Below are 21,295 nucleotides of genomic sequence, written 5' to 3'. Positions count from 1 at the left end.
TGGACATAGTACAGACTACTTTGGATCTATCTACTGTGATCTTTTTATCCAATAAAATGGGCACACACATGCACACACACACAAAATCTACCACGGCACCTAACAACTCAGTGCCAAGGCAACAGCAGTCTCTGCCTTACCTTACTGTCTCTATCGGCACAGGTATGCCTTCTACACATTAAATGACTTACTCTTAAAATCACCACTAGGTATTATTACATTCACTGGTGAAACCTCCTTGAGTCTCGTATACTTATTAAGGAAGTGTTTTAAAAAAACCTAAATGCTTTGAAATCTGTTAACTCTGCCTTTTTTCCCCTTTTCAACATGTGCCACACAAAGCAGCAGAAATGCACCTATTTATATCTATTCCCAGCTCCTGTAACTCATGTCTACATCTAACACAAATATTGCAAACAAATGTCTTACTCCATTTCTAGGTATTTCAGTCAAGCTTGCATAAAGCTAAGAGAAGAAACTGCAAGGACAATGGTTAGATCAACTTTAAGCTAAGGAACTAAAAAAAAAAAAAAAAATCACACACAAAATCAGTAATTTGGAAAAAAAACCCCAACTAAAATCAAAACCACAAACCCCTAAAAACCCCCAAACAAAAAACCCCCAAAAAACTCAGAAAAAAACCCAAAACCCCACCACAAAGCCAAACAGACTGAGATCTACTCAAGACGCAAAACCTTTAAAAGCATCCAAAATCAGCAAGTGTAATAGCTTGATGGTTAACACTTTTACAGAGCAGGAGTAATTTGAATAATAGCTTTCCTGAAGCTGACTGGTAAGACATTCTTGTGATGTGTTAGTAAGCCAACAGACATATAACACAGAAAAATACACAGAAGTTTATGCCTATTGATTTTTTTTTTAATTTTTCCTCCAAAGCTTCTACCTTGTAGAGGTTCAATCCTGTAATAACTGGACTTTCGGTTCCACGTCTGGACTTTAAGGATCCACTATGCTTCCATTTCTTTCCATTTTGCCAAATCTAGATAACTAGCACAATGCCCTCATGTGAATTCTTCCAGGTTTATTATCTCAAACCTTTCCAAGATACACATCTGAAGTTATTCTGTCCCTCTCCACACTCATAGGGAAATCACTCAAAACCTGAAGCCAACATTTTGTTGCTGCTTGCTTGAGTTTCTGTAAGCTAAACTCTTAAAAGCCCACTTAAACTACCTGGAAAAAAAGCAACGGTGCTTAATTTTCCATTTGGAAAACCCAAACATGACAGTGATCCGCCTCACCTGAGCCACAATTTTACTAGTCAGATCTGTCTGAGGCCATATTTTCCAAGTGCAACAGCAGAGTATGCTGCACAGTAGCCCTGCTAACAGTAAGGAATGGAGTGGGAGGAGACAGCAATGCTGGTTTTGTGTAGAAAAGAATTGCTAAGCCCTGACCCCTCCAAGAGAAAGGGATGGTACAAGAGTAGTCAAGGCCAAACCTCTATTTGCAGAAAATCAATGGGTTATGCACAATAGCAACTGCACTCAGATGTTCAGAGACCAGCTGGAGTCTGTAGATCTGGTCTCCAAATTCACAGTACCTCACACTGAAAACTGGAAAAAACACTTCTCTCCCTCCTCTTTTGTTTTTTGGGGGTTTTTTTTAGAATTTAAACAGTCAAAGCAAAAGCAAGCTTTGAACTACAAGTCTTGAAATTGAGATGACTGCATCCCTTCTCTTTGCCACTCCTTATGATCTTTGGTAGCCAGCCAAATGGCTCAGCTAAACTTCACTTTCCACATCAGTCCAAAAGTTGAATAAGTACTAAAACTTACCATCAGGAGAGGGCTTTCTAATCACATTAGAGACATGCAACAGAGACCTGCTACCTCGGTTCACTGGACAGCTTGAACGAGGCTTCGTAATGAGGTACAGGTGTTGGCACTAATTAGGAATACCCAGCTCACTGCTGACATCAGCCCCTCAAAGCAATGACTGCACTTTAATCCTTTAAGCCACATAAAAGCAAAGCAAAGAGCAGGCAGGCCCAAAAAAAACCCCTCTGAAAACGTCTTTGCAGAGGACTGAAATATTTTTGCTTACTTAACAAAAAAAACAAGAAGGGTCAGAAAACTGCAGGAAGTTTACTGTGAAGTATCAGAGTATGTAAAAGAATCTAAACCTTGTGCACAACCCGGAGTTTTAAATTTTAGGAAGGATATCATCACATATAGCATATATTAATCACAACTATGAAAATTTATATGCAGAAAAGAAGCATAGGATAAAAAGGGGCAGAAGTAGCATGTGTAACTATTGTAGAGAGATAAAGTTATGCTGTCTATGCCTACCAGTCTTACAAGCACTAGAGGCTACAGCAAGATAGATTTTAACTGAAATCACTACAAGAAGTTCTACAGGCTGGAATCTCATTGTTAATGGTTTCTTTTACAACTGCCTCTCCTATAAAAGACTTTATGTTTCTTTAAAATCCACAAAGTTTTCATTTAAAACGTTGATATTTGGATATTGAAGGTATATAGGTTCAATTTACACATTGTAAACACCAACACACACATTTTCTTTTTTTTTTTTAAATATCAGTTCCTCCTTCACTTACATGCCAGGTCATGAGGTAGATGTTTTCACTTCAGCTGATGACATCACAAGCTCCTAAAAAAATGAAAGGAGTGCTATTTAAGTAGTAGGAGTGGCATCAGGCATTTCATATTTGAACTGCAATTTAATTTTTGGCAAGTAAGTGAAGGGTGTATTGTATTTTAATTGCAATTTTCCTAAGAAAATGATACCTTCATAATATAAACCCTTAAATTCAACAATTCTCTCTTAATATATGGAAAAATTACATTCATCAGCTGTATGCACACAAACTGCATTACAAATACACAAAGTACTAAAATTAAGAGCAAATTCATAATAATAATCTCAAAGTAAACTTTGTCATCCTCTAAACATGAATGTGAACCAACTTCAGCAATACCAACAAAACAGAATTTTAATTAGTATATTCTCTTTTGGGATTACAAATCAAACTGTTCTATGTTGAGGTAGCTGCATGACTATTCATCTGACTTAAGGGGCTGATTTCTCCAAATACACCGACGCTGTCTTCCTTCTAAAGCGTCTTCTGTGAAACAAGCATGCTTATAAATTCACAGAAGGGCAAATCAAAAGTAAGTACACGGAAAGCTCCATGTGGCTCCTGCCTTAATTCTTCAAGACATTCCTTTAGACTTCTCCTTGACAATCCCGGACAGCTCAGCTTCCCTGGCAAGGATTCTGCCTACTCACGCGTTTTTAATCTAGTCCCAAGCCTTAAGCAATATCAAGTATGGGAAAAGAAAGAATTTTTCTCTCTACCAACTGCCCACATTCCTCCTCTGCAGGATCATGCCCATGTATGTTTTGTCATAATGTAATGGACATGGCAAAAGCATTAAAGTCATTACACCCAACAGATCAGTTGCAGCACTCACCAGGGATGTCAGCAGTTAGACTAGGGTCTGTCCTGGCAGGCAACCCACTCCATGCCTTAGAATAAAAAGCTAACAAAAACAGGATTGCTCCGAGCTGAGCAACAAAGCATTAGAGAACAGAAATTCAAGTAAAAATCCAGGAACAGATAACTGCATGCCCTGCCAGAAGAAACGGAAAAAAAAGGGGGAGAAGGGGGACAGCAATGTCTAAGTGAAATAAGGCAGTTTCTGGCCAAAGTGTCAGCACCATGCTGTAACATTTCTGCTTCTCCAACCATCTGCAGTACAAGAAAAGGATACCACCACCCATCCATTGAGGAGTGGCACAAATCCTATTACTTAAGAACTATTGTTACTCAACTTAGGCTGTGGCATCAAAGGAAAAATCTTTCCTTACAGTCAAGAGGGGGTAAGAATAGGAACACACAATATATTATAGCTCCTGTAGGTTGGCCTCATAAAATTTTCAAGTTTCAGCTATGTTAATATTATTTGACTTAAAGTTTTGTCTTTTTTTTTTAGTTGGGTTTTTCTTTTTCTGGTCTGGGATTATTGTTTTTTTTAAAGTCTTCCCAGTTTCCTCTTCCCATCTCCTTGACAGTCTCTGGCTATATCCCACACTCAGCAATTAATTTCGAGCAACAAGAGAAGATCTGTAGATCAAAGCAGTACCAGATTCAAGGCTGCTGAAACATGAATCACACTACGTGGGTTGGGTTTTTAACTTGAGATAAGCAGATACACTCCGCCGCCACCACACCACACACACAGCCTGAAGCCATCTACAGGGCCCTGAGTAGCAAAGTACACTTGGCAGAGCGTAGACACCGGGAGCCTCCAGCCTCTCTCCAAAGGGACCCAGCTCGTGTACAGCAGAAATATGGCAGTGCCGACTCGACACATAGAGAGTGGGAGTTGCTTCAAAAGCCCACTGCTGCTCTGCTGCGAAACCCCGGTATTAATGCTGCCTCTACCCCACGGCTAAGAAACACCAAGAGCCTCATCCACAAAATGCACTGGAGGAGGGAGAGCAAGGGAAGTGAGAAAGTGAAAAAAAAAAGAATAAATGCCTGGATCAATTTTTCAAACATAACTTAGAACAAACTTTCCTTATGAGATGTTTTATTATGGGGTAATTCTTTAGTGTCCCAGTTGAACCCCTTTAATGTAAGTTTCCCAGAGAAACGCAAGCAAGGCCCTGCTTGTGGCAGCTCAAATGGCATCATTAAAATGCAGCACAGCCTACAACTTTTAAGTGTGAACAAAACTTCAGCTTTTGCCTCCCAGCTGAACCACAAAACTAATATATTTTTGAACTGTTCATTAAAAACACATTTGTTTGCTCAGTTAAATGCCAAGATGAACTCTGAAATACCAAAAGGTTCAACTAAAAATCTTTCGTTTTTCTAACACTTATACTACACGGTCAAAATCTTCAGTCTCCTCGACTTCTTTTGCAACAATCTACAGACACAGAAAACAGCATGAATGATATACCTGACCCCACAAAACACCAATCCCCTATTTTTTCTTTTTTTGGGGGGAGTGGTGGTGATACATTTTTTTGGATAGTCATTCTTAACATATTGATTCAAAAAAAATTAAACTAATTAACCTCAAATTAATAAGCAGAGGGCTCTTGGCTAGTAGGTAAAAAACCCATAAGAGCGCTCCTCAGCCTGGAAGAGTGCCAATCCCCCAATCTCCCCATCAGTAGTAAGCTCAGGAGCAGGGTAACATGAACACAGAGAAGATGCTCACCCTCCTCTCTGCACCCACTGCCAACTGACTGGGCATTTCTGCTCCCTGGGAGCATTTCAAAAAGCCACAGAGCAGCAACATAAACTGCGGGGCAGAGGAACAGAAAAGCAAAAAAAAAAAAAAAAAAGGAACTAAAGGAAAATGTAGACACAGAAAACAACACTTAGAAATGCACAGTAGCTGCCTGGAAACTAAGCGTCACCAAGGGAAAAAGCATCAGGAAGATTTATTTCTTAAAATACAACTTTTAACAGCAGAAAGCCACTTGGAACAAAGACCTATTTTTGCAGTTATCACTACTGTTATACTATCATTCCCTCTGTAATTTACCATACTACTTACCAACAGCCAGGCTTCCAAACAAGCACTGGCTGAAAACAGTGCTTTGTGCTTCTCTCCTTAACCGTCCCACACACTGCACTCCCATTATCAAAAAATGAGATGGGCACAAAAAAAATCTGCCAGGGATCTGGTAAAGGGCATGAAGATAGGAGCGACAGTTCAGGCTGTTCATAACAAAGGTTCTGCAGCCTCTCCAGGTGACTTCCCCTCTGTGTGACCCTTACTGACAGAAAACTTCCCCCCGTGCTTGAAGCACACATCTCCCTCAATGCAGCACAAGCCCTTCATTCAGGTCTCAAGCTGCACTGGACCCTACAGAGATCATCTCTTTCTTCTTTAGACGTTCAAACTTTATGTTGGAATACTATGCCTAACTCTTTTGTTAGTATGTCCTAGTCTTTGGTCCAGACTAAATAAAGCCCATTTTTTCACCCTTTGCTCACAGGTCACCTTTACTACATTTCTGATTTTTCTAGTTGGTGCTCTCCACCACCCTTGTTAGGGCTGGTGCATAAAACCACTATGAGGTTGTGATGCCCAAATCTGGGAGAAGTCTTCCAGCTGAACCCCTTCCTACACAGAAAGTTTCTTGTTACAGAAAAGCATCCTTCACTGTCATGTGAGTCGCAGATATTAATTTAATGTACAAACTCACACCCTAGCCATCCATGAGTAGTTCTTGCTGCAGGGCCCATGACTTACAGCCAGCCGGTGTGCAGTCAGACTCTCCTGGCCCAGAGCTGCCTTTTGGTACTCAGCCCCACCCAACCCCTCCTTCCAGACTTCTCCTCCAATCTGTCAAAATAACTACAAGTTCAAAGCATCTTCTCAAATAGATATGCAGCTCCACCCCATTTCAAGCAACTTTTTAATGAGCAGAGCCCTGATTCTTTCATGTCGTGGTTCAAGCCAAGCTGGCAACAAAGCCTCACAAAGCCTCTCACTCACTCCCCCTCCCCACACACCCCAATAGGATAAGCAGGGGAATTGAAAAAGAAAATCAAAACTCACGGGTTAAGGTAAGAACAAGTAAAATAATTGATCTGAAATATAATAACATTAATAAGAATGAAAAAAATAATAGTAGTAATTAAGAGAAAATAAAATGACATGTGATGCAATTGCTCATGTCCAATGCCCAGACAGTGATCTGACTCCTCTGGCCAACTCCTCCCAGCTTCTATACTGGGCACTGCGTGACATGGAATAGCCCTTTGGCTAGTTTGGGTCAGCTGTTCTGGCCATGGTCCCTCCCAGCTTCTTGTGTACACATCAACCTTCCCCGGCTCCTGCCCACTAGTTGTCAGGGCAGGGTGAGAAGGAGTCACAGCCTTGATGCTGTGCAAGCACTGCACAGCAATAACCAAAACATTCCTGTGTTATCAACACTCTCTGCAGTGTAAACCCGAAATACAGCCCTGTAGCAGCTACTAAGAAGAAAATTAACTCTATCCCAACCAAAACCAAGACACTTCCCCCACATCATTAATGCCAAATATTAATTAACACTGGACTTCAGAGAGACCACTTAGATCTCACCAATTTCATCTGCCTTGTTTGAAACTAATTAGTAATTATCTTCCCAGTCCTCTAAGCAGCTACAAACATTCCTGTGAGCGTTTCACCTAACCCACACCTCCTCAGCTTGCTTCTGGTAACATGCATTGTCTAATAACTTGCATCATCTACTGTGCAATTCCCACCTCAGAAATTACTTCCAAGACTGAATTAGAAAGCTGTGACACTTCACAATAAATAATCTCACAGATATAACCAGTGCTTATGTGGGAAGTGTATTAGAAAATAACTTTACTATTTACAGTTTTTACATCTAATGCATGTAGCCAGCTCCCCATGGACTACCAATAACATTACACAGACCTCTTACAAAAGGCATATCCAGATTTTAATACTACCAAGCCAGCATGAGAAACAAAGTCAGTAGTTTTCAAGATTATAAATAAACTATAGTATGAAGGAGAAAGGTAATGATACTCTTATATTTCTGGAAACAATCATAATAGGAACAAGGATTCAAATACCAAACCAGCATTCATTGTATTTAACTGAAGATACGCTTCCAGGCAATACTTATTCTATGGGGACTAGGAGCAGAAAAGAAAAAGTCACTAAGCTTTAAAAAAAGTCTTCTAAAATCCTTACTAAGTATTCACAACAAATGGCTGGATTTTTACTTGTAACAAATTGTGATCTGATTATGCTTCTTCACAAGCTTTTAATAGTGCTAACTACTGCCAGTATTGCAGCAGTATTCTTGCTTTTACCTCTTTCCCATGTTGGCTTAGCCAGAAAAGTATTTCAGTAGAAATTCACAAACCCTTTGTAAGAATCTGAAGACAATTCATCTCGCCTTAAGGCAGGTCAGTAACACAGAAAGCATCTAGCAAAGCCTGCAACTCTCTAGCACCTTCACTTCCTTCCACCATCACAAAAATATTTCACTGCACCTTTACACAGCAACAAGCCTATTCTTAATAATAGCCAGTGACTTAATAATTCCCAGCAACCAATTAAAATTTGCTGGGAAAACAATTTCTCACAGCAGCTTACCCCATTTTCAGACAAACAATACAGCAGGATGTCTAGAAGGAGAGGTTTCACGGGGTAACTAACAAGTAACATCAAGCCATTTTATGAAAAGCTCTGAAGTCCTGGGCCCCTAGGCACTCGGATGGTGACCCAATGCAGTAGTTATTCACCGCATGTGTAGCGCCAGCCATTCTGCAAAACACTCAAAACTTCTTCTTCCTTGCCTGAAATTACTTGTTACACAACATAATTAACACATACATGTAAAAAAAGAAAGAAAAAGTAAAAAAAAAGAGTCAGGGGCTAAAACAACTGCCCTTACAGGGAAATGCTATTGAGACTGACACACAAGACTTAACACGTAACCTAAGTTGTGCACAAAGTCATTTATATTCTTTTTACGCCGGTAGGATATGAACATTAGTGAAACAAAAAGGCATGGGTCTGTAAGAGATCAGATGTAATGGGATAAATTTAAGACCAAAAAAAAGTAGTTTAGGCTTAGCACTAAGAAAATGTCCTGACAGTCAGAGCTGCCAGTCCATGTCCCTGGGGGAAGGATGGGAGGCTGCAGCTCTTGACGTTTATACAAAGATTGGACAAGAGTCCTGGTAGCTGTGCTGCCAAGACAATCTGCTCCAGCTCAGCATTTCTCAAACCAGCCCCAGGGCAAGCCAACAACAAATGAAACCCGAGTATAAAGAGGACTGCACCAAGTAGTTGGTTCTGCCCGTCTGTGCTGAGGATTGCACCTAGCCACACTGACACGCTGCTGCAGAGCAGCAAGTCCTATGCCTCAGCTACTCCACCACACACACACATACTTCTGAATGATAGCAAGAGCAAAGCAATCCCAACTAGCTATTCCACCCTTACGTCTCTCCTCCCTACATGAGAGACTGAAAGACACAGTATACCAAGGGATGGTACGGTGTACAGCTGCATGCAGTTACTGCACATCATCTCAAATACACGCTCCTCTTTTTCAGAATGAAACATTAAGATGTATTACTTCAGCCTATTGCAGGATACATCTTTCCGAAGAGTGGATGTTTCCTGCAGCAGGTTGCATTGCAATGCAGAGGAGCATAGCGGAAAGAGACCACAAATGCATACAGCAGAAGCCTACAAGGGAAGAGCTAAACTAGGATTAAAAGTATCAGGAACTGGCAGGATGCTTCCTGAATCCACAAAGCCTGGAATGGGATATAGGCAGAAGTAACACAAGTATTTTGGAGCTACTTACTACCAGGAGCTGGAGAACGGGGCTGTGAGCCACAAGCCAGCAAAATCAGGCTATTTATAAGGATTTGAAACCTAAAAAATAAATCCAGTTCTTGAGGAAAGGGAACATTACACCTCTTGCCATTAGCCACAGCCACATGTTGGCCTGTTGGATTTTAACTGTCTGTCAGTTCACCTCAGTCAACTTGCACATGTTGTCCTCAACAGATGTGCTTGTATGCATTTCATAAAGCTGACAGCGCTACTATTTCATGGTATGTTCTGCAGGGAGGTTCAAGTGAACATTCCAGAAGCAGTAACCTAGATGACCTAGAAGCATCTCTTCCCATAGCTCATTTCCATTATTTAATGCAACTATATTTATGCACAGTTATGAATATCTTTAGTGGAGATCTTAAAATAAAAAATAAAACCATTCACCAAGTGTGAGAACTTCTGAAGTACTGTAACAGATGTTACGTTTCTGATGGCATAGCCATGCCATTCTCATACACTCTGTAGCAAGTCCCATGACCCCACCACACACACGAGAGTCACAAATGCTAAAAGCAGTATCACTGTTTCTTGCTGGATCCTCCACACACCGACAATATAGAAGATGAAGGGACAGATTTAGAGTTTAGACTGAGGAAATAGCAAACTGCGTACTTCAAGACCTTCAAATTAGATCTCTGGCTCTAGAATAAGAAGAAATAACAAACCCCATAAGGCTTTTAACTCCTCACACAGCAAATGAAAAGGTCTTTACAGTGGGACTCAAATGGTCCAGCATGTTCAGGACAGCCAGCTCACCCAGCAAAGAGGGAATGATGCCAGAAATCTCTCTCCTCTCACAGACTCAACTGCTGATTTGCAGCCCTGTAAACTGATATCTTCGTGAATCAGATCTATGCTTGGATCTTTCTTCCTCCTCTCCTCACCTCACACGCACTCTTCAGGCACGCAATTCAGCTTCGCTTAAGGCCTTAGTGGTTGCCAGGCCTGCAAATGCTGTCCCCCTTTCTCCATCTCACCCTTGCAAGCCCTCCTCTCCATCCACCAAGATTCAGCCGAAAGCCCAGCTACCAGACTCCAGCCTTTTCCCCTCAACACTTTTCTCTTGCAGGACTCTGCTGCTGCCCACCTGAAGAAAACAAGCACTGATGGCCACCACCACCATCCCATTGCAAGATTGGTCTGTGCAAGCTCCTCCTACCTACGTCACACCATTTAGCTTCAAGTGCTTACTCACAGGATGGCCACCAATTGCCGGGTAATGTCAAGGGAAGCTCATGCCTCAAACCACCACCAGCTTTTACAAAACATATGAGCCTCTTTCCCTACCATGTGGAATGCAACTGGAAAAAAAAAATCCCACACAATCAAGAAAACCACCAAACCCTACCCACAACTGACTGACATCAGTTAGTTGAAAAAAAGAGAAAGAATAATTTGTGTCTGGATTAGAGGAGGAAAGCTCTCTCACAGTCGTATGACAGTAGTTAAGAAAAGACCATGTCTCCTTTTCTGGACACACAAAGTTGTAATGCTCACCAGTGTACAATACAGGGGTTCACACAGCCTACAGAACACACACTTTTAAGTCTCTTCGACTGCTCCAGCTATGAGGAATCTGAGTATTTGAAGTAGTGCAGATATACTGAATATTCCTAGCCTTGAAGGCGGTCTCGGCAGCCACAGAAAAAAAAAAATCACCCTCATGAACAGTTCACCCCATATCAAAGCATTTAGTCAGTGTTTAGTTAAATGACAGTCAGTTTCCAGAAGCAAGAGAAAAGAAGAAAAGTGTTAAGTTCACTGTGCTCATCACAAGGCTTTTAAAAGTACTCTTCACATCCTTCATCAAACTCAGGACACCACCATTTGTGAGATTTCATAACTAAAGGCCCCGTATTCTTCCTTGGTCAGACATCTGATCAACACATCAGCAGTCAGCCACCTTCCTCTGCAAAGAAACTCTGTAAAAAAAATAAAGCACCCAAACTTTGCACTTAAGACAGCAAAACAGAAGGCTCGGAGCAAAATCAATGAAGCGGCAGGCAAGAAAACACAGCTAACAAGACTTCATCAACTTCATCCTTTGTGGCTGCAAATTCCACAGCAGCAACCAAAAATGACTTCTTCCTTGAAGATGATCTTAAACGTTCAGAAAGAATTGGGGTTTTTTACTGCTATGAAAGAGAAACCTGTCTCAACTAACTAATCCTTTTCCGATGTCATTCCCACTCAGTCAGACAAAACACATGATAAGCTCTAATAAACAAGGAGGGAAATTTTGGCCTCAGTGGAGTCAACAGGAATTAAAATCAGTGCCAAAACAAAGCCAGAAATTAGCAAAGCATTTATCTGATGAATTTGTGAGCAGAACTCACAACAAAATTCCCTTCTCAACATTTCCTGACATGAATATGTTGTGCAAGGGCAGGGAGTTGCAAGATCAAGCTGTAATGCAGAAGAACTGTTCCTTTAAAGCACACACTGGCAGAAGACCTTACTATCAAAAGCAAAAACACGACCTTTAATAAAATTGTCTATAAATATACAGACCTTTATGATTTCTTGTAGTTTATTAAATTAAGACTTCCACTATATAAAGCTGTTGCCCCTGTGGAGGCAAAACTTTTGACGTTGTTTATAAAGCAGTTAACCCAGACATACAGAGCATGTTGGTACGGATGGGCTTCCACCAGTTCTGAGTAGGACAGCAGGTAACAATGGGCCTCAAAACACACTGGTATTTCTGCACTTTGGGCACACAAAGGGCACCTAGGTCTCCTGTGCTTGCTAAACTCCATCAATGACCCAAAGCAGAGGGGGGAAAAAAAGAAAAAAACGAGAGACGGCTTGATTTAATAGGTTTGCTCCCCAAAAGTTTTACATCACTTCTGCTTACCTGAAGCACAAAAATTTCTGTAATCCTGTCAGCCCTGGAAAGCTCAACGGAGAAAGTAAACACAGGAGCTGAGCATTTTTGCCTTTTAGAACTGCCACCATGCAGTGAAACCTACAATTCTGATTGATTAAAGCTCTCATGAAGAAGCAGAGGTACTACAGAGACTCTAATGTGGCATTAAAACCTCTAAAGATAGATCTAAAGATGCTCTATTATGGCCAAAGAAGTCTGGTACGGGCGCAAAGCAGGCTTAGCTTCTATAGTCCTCATGCAAGCGCTGACACTTCACACCATTTCTTTTGTATATGTATATGGCCAGTCTGGTCACTGTAACATAGTTACACTAGTGAAATAAACACCTTCAAATTGTTGGAAAAGCAAGCTTCTTTGATAGAACATGTTAAACAAATTCCCTCATATTATTTCATGGAGGAATGAAATAAAGAAAGAAGAAAAAAAATAATAGGGCAGCAAATGGTTACAGAAGGATTTGAGAACAAGTGCATTCCTGGTCACTTCCACGTGTTTTGAAAGTTACTCTACTAAACCAATACTTTGCCACTGTCTCATTTCTCCAGTAACTCCTCTTGATACACAAAAGTATTGTAAAACATCAGTATTTACGCACACTTATTATTTGTACAAAACACACATCAGGAACAGTATTTACTTCAAGTCAAACACAGATGCAACCTGCTTAAACAAATACAATGCTCATCATATCAACACAAGCATTTACTGAAAAAAAGGAGTATTAAATCATGAATGCTTTATTTTCTATGAATATTAAAAAAAAACCTGTTTTTTTCAGTGGATGATGCTTTTATACATAATTTATATGTAAATCCACACAAATGCACCAGTCACAAAAGAAAAACCCCACCACCTCACATAAAAACATGCATGAGTGAAAAGCCTCTCTGTATCAGACCTAGCAAACCCATACAGATCTTACTTTAAAAAAACAGAAATCTCAAATGGTCTGCCAAAATATTTTCAGGCTGATTGCAAATAATCTGGAAGTCCATACTGTCTGGAGTCTGGGACAAGAGACAAATTTAATTTGACCTAGCTGATTTATAGGGTCCTGAGAAGACTTTGAGGCATTCACTAGAAACACTGTTTTCTCCAATAACAAGGCAAAAATTGGGAAGTCAAGGCAAAGAGATGAGGGGACAGCCAACGAAAGACTACAAAGGCATCAAAGACATGGCTGGGAGAGATAAGTAGGAACCATAAATCACGTTCAAGTTGCCCTGTGCATTTGAAGCTTTTTTTCCCCCTTTTTAATTTACTTTAGACCTTTTTTCCCAACTTTTAACCCATTCATACCTCAGAAGAGGAGTGCTTGAAATGTGGAAGACAAGCATACAGACGTGAACATGCAGAAAACAAATCTATTGCCATAGTCTTAAAAGGAGAATGAAGCGGCACCTGCAAAAGCTATTAGACTTCGGCAACCTAAATTAATGCATATCCCTGTTTGCTGTTTGATATGGAGGCTTCTGAAAAACTAGAGCAAGTACACAGAAGATGCCAAACAAAGGATCTAAAACAGCACTTAAGCCAGAATAATCCACGTAATGACAGTCACGGGGTTCTGACTGATACTGAGCTGATTGTCAGCTGTGCAAGCTTTCTAATAATTCACATCCCACCTTCTGAAGTTTTATGGCATAGGAGAAGAAAAACGAAAACACGACATGTCATATCTAGCAAACAACCATACTTATTCAGCTTCAGAGGAAAGACAGAATCACTAAGGACTGACACATAAAGTAATGTTAAACCTCGTCCTCTTTCATTGAGCTCAGGCCAGAGTCTTCTTATTTAACAGCTACTGTTGTTCCACAGCTATTCCACCTCTACATAGGTATAGATATAGATCAAGTCAGATCTCCATGAAAATTGCAAATGAATACAAGGATGTAAACTGCAAGTCACTGGCAAAATCTCATTCAATCACCACTACAAGTAAACTCTTTCATACGCTACCTGTATAAAAATGTATTTTGATCAAAAATACACTTACTACCAACTTTAATGTACCTAGACATTTGAAGAATACCAGAATGAACAAAAACTTTTTAAATTGTCATAAAACATGACTGGGAAACTATAGTACAACAACTTAAAAAATACAAAACCCCCAAAAAACACAACAAACCCACCTAAATTGATGCATGCTACCTGCCAAGAAGCACATTAAACCACCTCGCATTATATCCATTCATATAAAAATGTGGAATTATTTAATCCCAGTGTTTTCACCTTTGTATTTTCTCTTCTGGCTGCAAAGAAGCGCTAACCAAAGAAAGAAAAGTGCAGAAAATTGATTCCTGTAACATGGACAAAATACTTTTCAAAAATTATTTCCATGGAAGAATCAATACCATTAAGCAGGAGTGAACTTTACTTCCTATGTAGGCCAACAGCTACCACAGTATTGTTGCTCATAAACAAGCACCTTGTATTAAGATCAACCTTTTAGTTCCTCCCTCACTCTCAGCACATTCTGTTACAGAGTTGCAAGTTCAAATTTGACAGGCAAAATGCTTCACTCCTTAACATTGCTTATTTCATGCTATGCTGGAAATTATGTTAAGGTAAGGAAGACTGCAACTTCATCACCAGGTTTAAGTATCCGTCTTTCAGTTGCTTAAATGACAATTTGATTTTTGTAAAAGAGCACAACTGCTCTATGAATTTGAAGAGTTGCTATAACTGCCCCCCAAACAAGGTTAAGGCTGACAACCTGTAACCTTTCCCTTGTCAGACCACTAGTCAGTAGTGGTCAGGAAAAAAGAAAAACCAAGCACCAGAAAACACTACTTTCTGTACTTGAAATAGAGTTTTCTTCTCCTTACTATCAGACAACTTTTAACAAGGTTTACATTGCACTGTGGATTAATCACCCATTATCACTATTTCAGTTACCTGCCAGTAAAGAACCTATTTGCATGAAAGCAGGAACAAGAGTATGAGTTTGTTACTCCTTTTCCCTCGCAAGTACTAATAAAAATGGGAGAGATATTACTGCTACCTTTCTTTCTGCTGAGGCTCCTCCTCACCAGGTAACTGCTGAGCCTACTATTTTTGTGTGTGTCTCCAAAACTCGCTTGCAAACTGTCTGTTTTAGCTTCACCAGGATTTTAGGTTTGGTGGGGTTTTTTTCTTCTATTAAAGGCAAAACCTGGATGGGACATGGCACTACTTCAAATGATGAGTCCTCTACAGCCACTTTTATGTCAAAGGCTGCAAATGAACACTAGAAGAATATTAAAGAAATACAAGCAGTTAAAAGCAGAACAATAAGGAGAATTAAAAACCACAAGCAATCCCATTAGAGACATTCTTTTCCCTCCCTTGACAGGATACACATTTCTCCTATATATTTTTGTAGCTGATGGTTCAAGATTTTTTTTCAGTGAAGCAACAGAAAGAAGATATTGACATTTTATTCTGCTATACTTGATATATAGGGAAGATGTAAATATTTTTGCATGAAACATAATAATTCTCTCAACGTCTCCATGCTCATCAAAGCAAGCATTACTTAAGAACTGTTTGATATGGTAAACCAAAAATCACATTTTTATAGTGGCATGAATGAAAAGTTCAGAGTTTGTGATTGTCAAGTGTTGGTGAGTACCTGTGTTATTAACCTAGCAGTGTATCAACCCAACAACCAAACCACATCAATCTAACAACCAAAATATCTTTAGCAAGAAGATTTTGTCTAACGTTTCTAGTAGATCCATCATTTATCTGCATATTTCAAGAGTTTCACTCATCCGGTATTACATGATAAACTATATCCCACAATTAAAAGCTATTTAGCACACCGGCATGTCCCTATGAAGAAGTCTTCCTCCCACTACACGATCATCTAACCAACAGCATATTCCAAAACAAGAACTACCTATAAACTTAAAACACAGCTTGGAAAACACTTGGTGTTAAGTGTCGCACAGAATTAACTCTGTGCAATAAATGTCCCATGTCAGTTGTTGCACTGTGTGTGGCTTCCTCAGAGAGGCACCACTCTTTCCTTTGAAGGATCCCAGGCTTCCATCCCAGTGTCTACTCACCCATCGCACAACACTAATCCCTGGAAGCTGTTGGACGTGCTACACACCAAATCACTCAGACGTGATGCTGCTCTCTAGGACACAAGCAGGACTCTGAGACTTTCACTAGCACAGAGCTTTTAACACAGTCAGGAGCTCTTAGCAGAGATGACAGACCCTCGGATATCATTCAAGCAAGCATTTTTAGAGCAAGGCAGGGGGAATAAGAAGAGAAAGGCGGGAGGGGGAAATCCTGGATAGTAGATTAGTGAAATAACACCCAACTCCCTCAAGACCGTCTGACAAGCATATTCATTTCAGCAACCAGTCAGGCATGTGTATAAACCTGCTTTTTAACATCTCCCTGCAGCTCTAATTAAAACGCAAGGAGGCATTAACGACGCGATAGGTTATGTTCAGCATTCAATTCAATAAGCAAGAAACACAGCTCTGTAATCTAATGCTGTAACAGGTGTACTATAAAGAAGGAAAGCACTCCGAAGTTTTCAAACGAAGTTTAACAAGCTAAGGCAAGCATCCCAGTACTTAATCCAGGAGAAAGTTATAACAAATAGCATCAGCAGTCACGAGCTCATCCTCCCACCTTCGACTGCTCCTCTGAACAGGGCAATTAACGAGTGCCAGAGGAGACTCCACAGCCATGCTTTCGGCTCAGGGTCTCTTCCACTTCTTTAAATCCAAGTAAAGCTTCTATTATAGCTCTACAAATGCAGGAGCTTTCGTTAGGCCCAAGATCACAAGTCTCACACTGTTCTAATACCAAATTCTTGGGCTCCCACACACTGAAATAAGATCTTTAATACTGGAAAAGTTCAGATGCCATCTAGAGAAGGGTGACTTGGAAGGAAATGAATATGAAAGAGCTAAGAGCCCAGGGAAACAGGGAGGTGGTTAGTAATTACACAGGAATCTCTCCATGGAAGTCAACACCCAGGCTGTCACATTATACTTCTAAAACTTCTTTGCCAGATACCATCTTGTAGATGAAATAAGTTAAAGTATCAATAAAAACAGTATCTATGAACACGCTTTATAGAGGTTCTGAACATCAGATGTGCAGCTGTAGCTAGAAGAGAGTATATAAAAAAGTAATTTTAAAGTGACAGAGTAATTGATCATTTAACACGAATAAATATAAATCACCTTTCCTCTTTTTATTTTAAACAGTGGCATTAAGTTAAAATCAGCTGTGTGTTAAAATGCTAAATTTCAAATCATTATCTCACTTTTCAGAGGTGTCATCAAGCCCTACAGATCTCCAGCATCTTCCACTCCCACCTGACCCAGCCTACTTCCAGTACAAAACCTGCCAGAGTCCTGACATAACATTTTATACATCAGCTCTTCAAGATGCAAATAGCATCTGTTGGCTTCCATTACATAAATATCCCCTGATAAGAGCTATTATTAACTTGTTAGTTTCCATTTTAAGTAAAGTATGACAAAATTGCATTTATGTCTCCAATTACATGAAGCCTCAAGTGTTACAATCGCTTCAAACCTTCAGGAAAGAGAAACACCACACAATTTCAGAGGAAGGTTTCTCCTCTCCAGAAATTCAAAAGCCCCCGAATCCCCTTAGCTGTTTTTCCTCACGCCAAAATTGTGGGAGTAGGGAGAGATTAAGCTGTCACGATCAAACAGCAAGTTTTGTCTAAGTCCGTTTCTGTCTGTAATGCAAGAAGTCACCACCCAAAAAGCAACACTACCACTGATCTAGATAAAACAGTAAGTTTTCAGTTATAAAATGCATGGAGAATAATATACCCATGCTTAAGAAAATATTAACTTTTAAATTTCTGTTGAATAAAACATTCTTTGTTACTAAATTACATTGTATTTTCTGAAGAGTGGGCATGACACTGCACTATCAAACTTATTCAAGTAGCATTCCCCAAAAGCATCCATTAACTTCCAAAGGCAACTTCTGATGGTTAACAGGGCTGGGACAAAGGCTGGACTAACTAGATGACCTTAAAGGTCTCTTCCAGCTGAAACAATTCTATGATTCTATGGACTATAGAAGAGAGACATATCACAGAAACAGAGGTTTATATAACATGGATCATAAAAGACGTTCTACGAACTGGATATACGTTCCTACTCTGAAAACAGTCTACTCACAAATGTAGACAGCATGCTGTCTTCCCTACCCTCTGGAGCATAACGGTCAGATAATAATTTCAAAGATGGAAATAACCCACTCAAATAGACCACAGGGAACATCACAGGGGCATCAATTTCAAACTCAAACTCAAGGTAGTTTTTACAGGGTTTAACTTCATTTCTCACCAGCACGTCTAACAAATCGAGCCATTCTGACCACAGCCTTGGATACCTACTGTGAAGCCAGCCAAGAGTTCAGGTCACCAGTCAAGACATCCCACAGGCCAGCTGCAGCAAACCCCTTGGGATAAGCGCTCTACAGCACTCGGCATGTGGTAGCTACTACAGTGACCATGTGCACGTGTACCTGCCTATGTAAAGCTGTACAGGTAAAAATAATACCTGTCTGTAGCCAAGCAGACTTTGTAAAAAAAAAAAAATCTCATCCATAAGTGAACCAGTGAACTACCAAGCTCTACATGTATTTCAACAACCAAAACAAGAAGCCCACAATCATCCCTGGCATCCCAATAAATCCTAGATGCAAGCTTCCTCATTTTCTGCCACTGTGAGGAAGTCCACAGAACTGAAGAGAAGGAAAAAGCTGGGTTTACTCTAACACTACACTAAGATTCTCTAGCCCAAACTTCTACATTTGGATTTCCACTATTTTAACGAGATCCCAAATGAATATGCACACTTGCCAATAAACGACACTGCCTTAAGTCCCTGCATCTGTTCTCTAGCAAAACTTTGCTGGTATCTGCTACATGTACACAACATACAAAAAAACTCAACAAATAAAATCCACAGTTGCACTGACCGACACAACTCAAGGGATTGTTTCCTGCTGCAGGAAAGAGAGAGACGCCGGCCTGTTCTGTTAAAGAAATCTAGGAAAAGAAAACATCAAATAAGGACAGGTAATAGAAACAGCTCTAATTATTTTGATGACTTTCACTGCATCCAAAGCCCAAGTTTTGCAGAAGGCAGCTTTCTTTTGCTCCTCTTCAGCACTAAACACAAAGGGCATGTCACGTCTAGTCTGAAAAGAGGTCAGAAGTTCAGTCACAAAAAAAAAAAAAAAAGACAGCTCAAACTTTGTGTCCTAAAAACTTTTAATTTGAAAAGGTTCTTCCTTAACTAAAGCGACTTCAAAGCGCAGGTGAAAGTTTTTCTGACCTCCTGGCTAGGGAACTCTGCCAGACTTGAGCAGTCGCATTTACAGATCAGCTCTTAACCATCACAAATATATGGCCTCACTTTGTAGAAATTAGCAGGTGTGCTCGAGATGCTCTATGAAACGGCCCACAAAGAGCAGTGACATGACATAAAAAGTTGGCTGCCAAGAGAAATTTCACATGCACCAAGACAAAAAACGGTTCTCTTAATCTTTCAGTTTCAGTGCAAAGGTTCTTATAGGCTAACAAAGATGCTCAATAGCTTTCAAGTTTCTAGTGTATTTTAATCATAAGACTTCTAATCACAACTTGATGCCACCTCCAGCATCCTCTTCTCCTGAACGTGAAAAAAGATACAGCTTTCAAGTACAGCGCCAATTTACTGAGATTTTAATTAAAGTAATAGCTACTTATCAAAAGAATTTGTGAAAAAGAACTGAACAATTCAAATAATTATAAATACTGTTCATAAAAGAATCGCACCGTGAAAAAAACCAAACATAAAAGCAACATTTATTCTTCCCATTAAGATGTATTTTAAGGTGCCCTATACCAAATTCTCCTGCTAATCACCACAGAATCACTTGCAAGTGCTATTTTTGCAACACTCCCTACCGCTAATCACACCAGTGGTCGTACGTCTGTAAAACGAAGCCATACCTTTGCAAAAAGATAAGCAACAAACACCGTGGGAGGGAGGAAGGTTTGGTGTGAAGGACGGAAGCCGGGACCTCCCCGGTCCCCTGCCCTCGGGCACTGGGGCGCTAACCGCTCCCTCTACTCACCATAAAACTTACCTCGGCGGCCGGGCCGGATCGGACCGGGCCGGCGGGAGGGCTGCCCTAGCGCTTCATTGTCAAACTCAGTTCTAGCAAGTTCCTCGACATACTAGCGGAGCAGACAAGCGCCCGACTGTCTGCCTGCCTGCCCGGCTGCCTGTGCGCCCGCCCTCCTGCCCGGCCGCCACGCCCAGCCGCGCTCCGCAAGGGCCCCACCGGCTCGGGAATCGCCGGGTCACCGCCTCTCCGGGCTGCGGCGAACAAAAGGGTGCTTCGCCCGGGGCCGCTGCCGCCGCCCAGCCCCTGTCGCCCTCCGCGGGTGCAGTCGGGCGAGCGCGGGGGCGGAGCGGCCGCCCGACTTCGGCGGGGCGGCGCGAACCGCCGCAACTTTTCCCTCCGGACGCGGCCGGGGCCGCAGTGCCCACGCCGGACGAACGGCCCGTCGCGGTGCCGGGGAACGCTGCCCGCTCGGCACGGTCTGGCTGCACCCCCGGCCCGGCTCCGTGCCCCACCGTCCCCAGCCTCCCACCTACCCGCAGGACCCGCCGCCTCCCTCTGCTCGCCGCTGCTTCCTCCTCCCTCCTCCTGCCCGGCCTTGGCGCCAAACGCCGCCGCCGCCTCCCGCCCGCCGCAGGCCCGGCGCCTCCCCCGCGCACAGGCCCGGCGCGGCGGCCCCGGCGGCCCGGCGCCCGCCCCCCGCCCCGCCTCCATGCGGGCAGCCCGGCGGGGCTGGCGCGCCGCTCACCTCCCGCCGCCGGCGCGGCGCGGCACGGCCCGGCCCGGCGCGCCACCGCCTCCTCCTGCCCTGCTCGCCGGCGTGGGCGGCTGCGGCCGTCAGGGCTGGCGCTCCTGCCGCGGCGGCTGCTGCTCCTGCTGCGGCTGCTGG

At 41.8% G+C, this 21,295-nt stretch overlaps 1 protein-coding gene across 4 annotated transcripts in view; it reads right to left on the bottom strand.

Moving 5' to 3' along the window:
- JADE3 (jade family PHD finger 3) overlaps positions 1–21,295 on the bottom strand; it is a 69,206-nt gene extending 47,911 nt beyond the window's left edge. The window contains exons 1-2 of one of the 4 annotated variants that reach the window (XM_061998288.1): positions 20,943–20,969; positions 2,585–2,637 (exon numbers count right to left, since the gene is read on the bottom strand). The gene's annotated coding sequence lies outside the window, so the exon portion shown is untranslated. Of the gene's footprint in view, positions 1–2,584; positions 2,638–20,427; positions 20,445–20,942; positions 20,995–21,154 lie in introns of those variants that run through there. The other 3 variants (XM_061998296.1, XM_061998319.1, XM_061998304.1) reach the window with 3 other exon arrangements.

This window comes from Colius striatus, chromosome 1, assembly GCF_028858725.1.
Source record: "Colius striatus isolate bColStr4 chromosome 1, bColStr4.1.hap1, whole genome shotgun sequence".
Taxonomy (NCBI): Eukaryota; Metazoa; Chordata; class Aves; order Coliiformes; family Coliidae; genus Colius; species Colius striatus.
The sequence above is the reverse complement of the archived record's forward strand: the minus strand, read 5'-3'. Positions and strand labels throughout refer to the sequence as shown.